Source organism: Grammomys surdaster, unplaced genomic scaffold, assembly GCF_004785775.1.
Source record: "Grammomys surdaster isolate TR1022 unplaced genomic scaffold, NIH_TR_1.0 125956, whole genome shotgun sequence".
NCBI classification, from domain to species: Eukaryota; Metazoa; Chordata; class Mammalia; order Rodentia; family Muridae; genus Grammomys; species Grammomys surdaster.
The window spans coordinates 2,589,012-2,596,123 of NW_021620775.1; the positions used below are offsets into that span (position 1 = coordinate 2,589,012).

At 43.3% G+C, this 7,112-nt stretch overlaps 1 pseudogene; it reads right to left on the bottom strand.

Annotated features, from left to right (window-relative positions):
* Positions 1-1,220: 1,220 nt before the first annotated feature.
* LOC114609443 lies at positions 1,221-2,366 on the bottom strand (annotated as a pseudogene).
* Positions 2,367-7,112: the final 4,746 nt, after the last annotated feature.

Here is a 7,112-nt window from a genome sequence, read left to right on the forward strand (position 1 = left end):
ACAATGTACTTACATATAATAAATAAATAAAAATTAAAAAAAAAACACATTTATTTTATTTATTTTCAAGACAGGTAGAGCCTGTATTCTGACAGAGTTTGAGAGGGAGTCAGATACGGAAATACCCATAACAATAGTGGTATTGTAATTACAGTTGTGATCAGTTCTGTGAAAAATGAAGTACATAATGTTATTCTCCATTGTTAGGAAGAATGTAATCACTCTAAGCCAAAGCACCAATCCAATATGAGGTTCTAAGTACAATGGTCTCTGTGCCTGCTGTCCATTTAGACCAAGCTAAAACAAGTACTTTCTGGAGGTTCAAACCCTTAAGCAACAATCCTAATAACTGTAGAGATATCCCCCTTGCCTGTTCTGAGAAAGTGGAACCTGCTAATGAGAAAATGTTCTTGGGACCAAGAGGAGTTGGCATCCAGTTCCTGCCATCCCTGGTTCTGGAAGTGTGACCCTGGATAAGGTTCTTAAATTTCAAGAGACATTAAACTCTTTGTGATGTGGGTCTTCATTTACCAGTGGGAGAAATATTTCCTGAATGGTTTGCTTTATAGGGCCCACAAGTGGGTACAGAATGAGTTTTATATCCTATGAAAAGCAGGAGACATTTAGGAGAAGATATATACTCCTCCAACATGCCCTGAGCTTAATGAGACCGGCACCTCTAGTCCAGTGCCCATGAAGCATAGAAAGTGTTGGGTCAGCCGGGCAGTGGTGGCACACACCTTTAATCCCAGCACTTGGGAGGCAGAGGCAGGTGGATTTCTGAGTTCAAGTCCAACCTGGTCTATAGGGTGAGTTCCAGGACAGCCAGAGCTATACTGAGAAACCTTGTCTCACAAAAAAAAAAAAGAAGAAGAAGAAGAAGAAGAAGAAGAAGGAGGAGGAGGAGGAGGAGGAGGAGGAGGAGGAGGAGGAGGAAGAAGAGGAGGAAAGGAAGGAGGGAAGGAAGGAAGGAAGGAAGGAAGGAAGGAAGGAAGGAAGGAAGGAAGAAAGTGTTGGGTCTGGGAAGGCTCCCATGAACAGCTTCAGAGACATGACGATGCCACAAAGAAGGAGGAAATGGCTCACTGGACATTCCACAAGGGTGGCATATGTGTCAGCAGATGGTCAGAGGGAGGAACCCAAGGGAAGATCACTGGTTTACTTGACAGGGGTTGGGATCCTCAGTATGGGGTGTGAGGTCTTTATTTCTCTTTTGTACACTAGGCCATGAATTCGTATGGAATGGGCTCCAGCAGCTCGGGCTCTTTCCCGTTAGTCCTCACAAAATGTGCTTCTCTGGGTGGTGCAGGCTGGCGCTTCAGCTGAACCCAGGTGCCTTCTCTTTGGCTTCCTTTTTCTTCTGATCGTTCTCCTTCACCCGCTTCAGAAAGCTGTCTCTGCTCTTCGAGTGTTTAATGTGCTCAATCCACACATTGATCCTCTTGGCCAGAATCCTGCCCTTAACTTGCTTGTTTACAGTGATGCCCACGGCATGCTGGGTGACATTGCAGACTCTTCCGGTTTTGCCGTGGTAACACTTGTGGAGCATTCCTTTTTGAACAGTGTCCATTCCCTTGATGTCAACAGTATCGCCCTTCTTGTAGATTTGCGTGTATGTGGCCAAAGGAACAACTCCATGGTTCCTTTTTTTTTTTTTTATTTTTTTTTTTTTTTTTTTTTTTTTTATTTTTTTTTTTTATTTTTTTTTTTATTGGATGATTTATTTACATTTCCTATGTTGTCCCCTTACCCCATCCCCCACCACCCCCTCGGAACCTCCAATCCCCTCGCCCCTCCTCCTTCTTCTCTGTGGATGTAACCTCTATCAACACCCCCCCCACTCCCACCTCCCCACCCTCAAAATTCCCACCCCCTGGGGCATCCAGCCTTCATGAGGTCAAGGTTCTCTTCTTCCACCTATGCCCAGCAGGGCCCTCCACTTTTACATATTCAGCTGAAGCCCTGGATCCCCCCCCTAAGTGCTCCCAGGCTGGTGGTCTAGACCCTGGGAGCTGTGGTTGGTTGGCATTGTTGCTCTCCTCATGGTGCCACAAACCCTTTCAGCTCCTTCAGTCTTCACTCTAACTCCTCCATTGAGAACCCCATGATCAGTTCAATGGCTAGTTGTGAGCATCTGCCTCTGAATATGTCTGACTCTTGAAGGCCTCTGAGGCGATATCCATATCAGGCTCTTATCAGCATGCACTTCCTGTCTTCCACATCAGCATCTACCTTTGGTGATTGCACATGGGATAGATACTCAGGTGGGGTGGTCTTGAGACGGCCCCTCCTTCAACTCCATGGTTCCTTAAAGGCCTAGAGAACATATACCGAGTGCCTCTCCTCTTTCCCTTTATGTTCGTCATTTTGGTCAGTTAACTCCAGAGAGTCTCCCCACGACCCTAACACGCAGTTTCTGTGGCCTGGACTCCACACACAGCGTGTGCGGAGCGCCCCTAGTTTTCTTTTATGTTTGCAGTTTAGTCTAATTTTACATGGCTACTAGCATGTAGACCATGAATTCAGTTATTTATAATGGATGTTTATCTGTCACAAACAGGAGGACCTCGATTGCCTACGTATAAAATAAGATGAGATCAGATGGGTAACTTTTTATAATTAACATATTAATTGTACATACTGGCTAGTTTCATGAGAGCACCTTCATGCATGTGTCTGTAATGCTTGGCTCAGTCTACCCTTTCAAATGCTTCTCTGGGACACTCTGAAGACAATCAAAGTTAGAAGTCTAACTTACAGGATGCTAAAGGAAAATTTTTAGATATCTAAAGAACGATATAGGAAAGGTAAAGTTACACAGCTGAACAAGGAACCACAGGAGCCAAAGTGCTCAGACTTCTGGTGACCAAGCACACAGCAGGTTCAGATGGAGCTGAGGAACTGAAGAAGCTGGGCTGGATCAGGAAGCTCTGTTTTGCCTAGGGGACAGGGACAGAAGCGATCAGGAGACAGCTTCACTCTCTCTAACCAATGGGCAATCAGTGGGCAGAAGCTTCCAGAAAGTCAACTGGCAAAGACACAAAATGGAAAATCATAGATTTGGGCAAGAGGACGAAAGATAATTTTTCAAAGGAGCCTTGTCTTACGCTGGCGACGACGCACCCATGGTTTCAGGTGCTTCATAGACTCAGTTCTATAAAAGAGTCTTAAAGTAAGTGTGCCAGGCACGGAGTCGTGTGACGTAGAAACATTTTAAGACTGACTTGCCAGAGGGACTGACTTGCCAGGTCGTCTGGGGTACGTCTGTCAAACAAGTCTCAGACCTTTGGCTGCTGCTAACCACAGGTATAAGACCAGACTCGACAAAACCTTCAGAGGCCACACAAAACTCAATCACAGTGATTTAGGATGTGGCCAGTATTTCTCATAATTGACCCCCCTCCAAAAAAAAACCCAAACAAACAAAAAGGCAAAACCAAAACAAAACTTAAAAACCAATAATTGGGCTACTCTACTCAATGAACATTATTTAAAGCATTTACAAAACAAAATGAAAGCCACTTACAGGAAATACACATACATACAGACACACACACAGAGACACACACATACATATATATACATACATATATATGAATGGATATATTTGCAGAAGGACTTAAAACTAGACATCAAGAAGTCTGACAACGATCCAAACAATTCAGATGGAAGAACAAATTGGAACAGACATTAAGCAGTGGCAATCCAAGCCAAGACAGCACGTGAGGGAAATGCTCAGGGTTGCTAGTCAGATGCTTGGGAAATGAAAAACTCTGGTCTTCTGGTCACAATCTGGGTTACAAGTAGTGACCAAAGCAAGTAGTGCAGGAATACGGGACAGTGCTCATGGCGCAACAATCTGTCATAACTACTCCTAGAATAGTCTGGTGATTTTCTTTTCAAATTTGTCTTAGGTTGAGCTCCTCTCCTCCCCCATCCCCTAGCCTCTCCTCCACCCTCCCCTAACCTCTCCTCCCCCCTTTCCTTACCTCCCTTCCCCTGCCCCCTCCCCTCCCCTTCTCTCCTCTTCATTTTTTAAGGATTAGAGAGATTTAAAAAAAAAATTTTTTTTAAGTACACTTGTAAAATTTAGGGGGTTTTTGTTTTTGTCTTTGTTTCTATTTTTGTTTTTATTTTCTTCTTAAAGACTAGGTCTCACTGGGTAGCCCTGGCTAACCTGAAACTCACTATATAGAGCAGGCAGGCCTGGAAGATCCACCTGCCTCTGTCTCCCGAGTGCTGGGATCAAAGATATGAGCCACCATGCTCTGCTTAAAATTTAGATTCTTAAATCTAATTATGATCATCATTCCTAATTCCTTTACGGCACAAGTATAAGAACCAATGAAGTTTTCTGTTTGCCTTTTCTCCCTAAAATAAATGTAAGTCACTGACTAGAATTGTAGTGAAATAGCGCTTCATGGAATAGGTCTAGCAGCTACTAAAACCTATCAGAACCCAATTACAAATACAAAAAGAACAACAAAGATGTTCTAGACTCTAGAGAAAAATAGGAACTTTCATGGCAGTAGATTGTGGCACTAGAGAATTGATAAAAGCTCTGAAAAGCTGGGTGTACATTACTAACTTGTAGATGACAGATCTCTGTCAACCTTCTTGTTCTCTGGAGTGAGAATCGAGAACATGATGATGTCAGTAACCCTGACCACCCTCAGTTGTGCAATATTTCAGGCATTCTGTGCATGTGGAATGTATCACGATCATTAACCCTGGGGCTGGTGGGATGGCTCAGCAAGTGGCGTTGCTTAAGGAGCAAGCTGGGTGACCCGAGTTCAATTCCAGGAACACGCATCAATGAAAAGGGAGAACCCACCCATAAAGTCATTCTCTGAGCTCCACATGTGCACATAGCATGCCCACATGCACATACCCATACCCCTCACACTAATAAATCATAAACAAAATAAGCATTTCAACGGCATCATTAAGAAGACATTAATCCTTAAAGGACCTGATGAAAAAGATGTATGGGACAGATACAACTTTTAGATTCTCCCTTTAAGGGTAAAGAACCCCAAATGGAATATTTCAATAATTTACCTAAAGTCCTGTGGTGCATGGTCAGATTCAAATCTAGCTGTCATATTAGTTTGGTTTAAGGTCTGGTGTTTTTTGTTTTTTTTGTTTTTTGTTTGTTTGTTTGTTTTTGGTTGGTTGGGTGGGTTTTTTTATTTGTTCGTTCTGTTTTGTTTAGCTTTATGGAAGAAGGAAAGAGGGGCAGAGATGGATATTCGGATGTTTATTATGTTCTAGCCTCTTTATACATAGCTCATTGGACCTTGCCAGCATATTGTAAGACTCCTGCTATCGTGAAGAACTTAAGGAAAAAGACGAAGAAGCCAATGGCTGGCTAGCAAGAGGCAAAACCAGAGCCTGAGACTTAATATTTCTGCCTCTGAACTTTTGTTGTTGTCATTGTTGTTTGTTTATTAACTCATGAAATTTCAGAGCAGCATCCAGGCACGAAAGAATATTTAAGGAAAGCTCCCCACTCAACCCTTCGCTATTAGTTTTGTACAGCTCTAACCAGTTTGGTTGTCTGGTTTGTTCATTCAAAGCCAGGCAGTAGATGTATGTGTGGCAAGAGGGTGCGTGCCTAAACTGTCCGAGAAATTGGGTTGATAGAAAAAATTGTTCAAGACCAGAGAGAGAGAGAGAGAGAGAGAGAGAGAGAGAGAGAGAGAGGAGATTTTGGTTAGTCATTTTTCAGTTTTTAAAAGTTTTGTATTAGAGGCTTGTGCTTTCTTTAAAGGAGTCAAAGTCGAGAGATTGGAGCCCAGTAGGTAAATGTACTAGACTTCCTAGATTTTGAACCAGGATAACCCTCAATTGACTTTAGAACTCAAGGAATTCTAATCAAGAACATTGTCTTAAACAGTGCACGTTTATTTTATTTTAAAATACCAGGCAATTTATCCTAAATAATGCAATATATAAGCAAATTATTATTTTAAGTTTTTAAACTATATCAGAAGGCACTCAGACCTCAGGCAGCGGCAGTGGGAGTGTGGTTCAGGTCCTCTGCCCAGGCATGTCCTGCATGTTGAACAAGACAGACTCAAGGGTAAGTTCTTGGGGCTCTTCTGAGAATCTTGAGCCCTTGCCCCCACCCACCCCTGCCCCAAGCCTTCTGGAGCTGTGGTTCTCACACCTGACAGGACATCAGAGTGAGCAGGCTTGTTAAAACACAGATCGGTGCTCCACCCCAGGAATTTCTGATTCAGGAGTCTGGGTGTGGCCTCAGATTTGCATATCCAACAAGTTCTCAGCTAGATGCTCCTGGTATGCGGGGTAGACTGTTGCCCCAGGGAAAATCCCTCTCTTGGCTGGTAAGGCCCTTTTGTGGCCTCTTGAACTGAACAGACAATGTGTGTCTTTTCTTAAAGCTCTGTGAACTCCCTGAAGAAAGAAAGTGGGGTTTTTTAGACTTTGAGGAAAGGAAGTGTTAAAAGGGAGCATACTGGCCTTCTGGGAGAGATCACAGCTGTTCTAGTCCAGCATAGATTTCCAATAATAAAGCTCCCAGGAGGTCTCCCATAAGCCTCTGTTTTAGCTCTTGACTCTAGTAATTCAGGCCCCCATGATCAGAGTCCGAGCAAAAGAATGGTGCGCACTAGAGCTGGGGACCATCCAGGCCGGGCGGCGATATGCTACAGTTTCTTGTGTTGTAACTTGGTCCCCTCTGTGAGTGATACATCAACAGTATGCAAACCTAATCTCACTCTGATTTAGAGGCAAGGCTCTGGGCGATTATTAGTATCGGATGGATTAGATGAAGCCATCCGGATGGAGCCCCTAGAAGTGCATCCTGGTGGCTTCATTAGGAGGAAGAGAAGACAGAACATTCACACATACAAATACATGTGTACACTCAAGCCCCTGCCAGATGTTCTGTGCTATTTTGGGACTCTGCAGTAAAAAAGCCACCACCAGATGTGGTCCCTCAACTTTTTTGCCTCTAAAACCACGAGTCCAAGTAAACTCTTTCCTTTATATCTTATCCCCTCTGTGGTGTTATTTTTACCAACAACAGAAGTGGATGACATTATGAAAATTAATAAAAACTGAAGAAATTAAAAAACCATTTTATG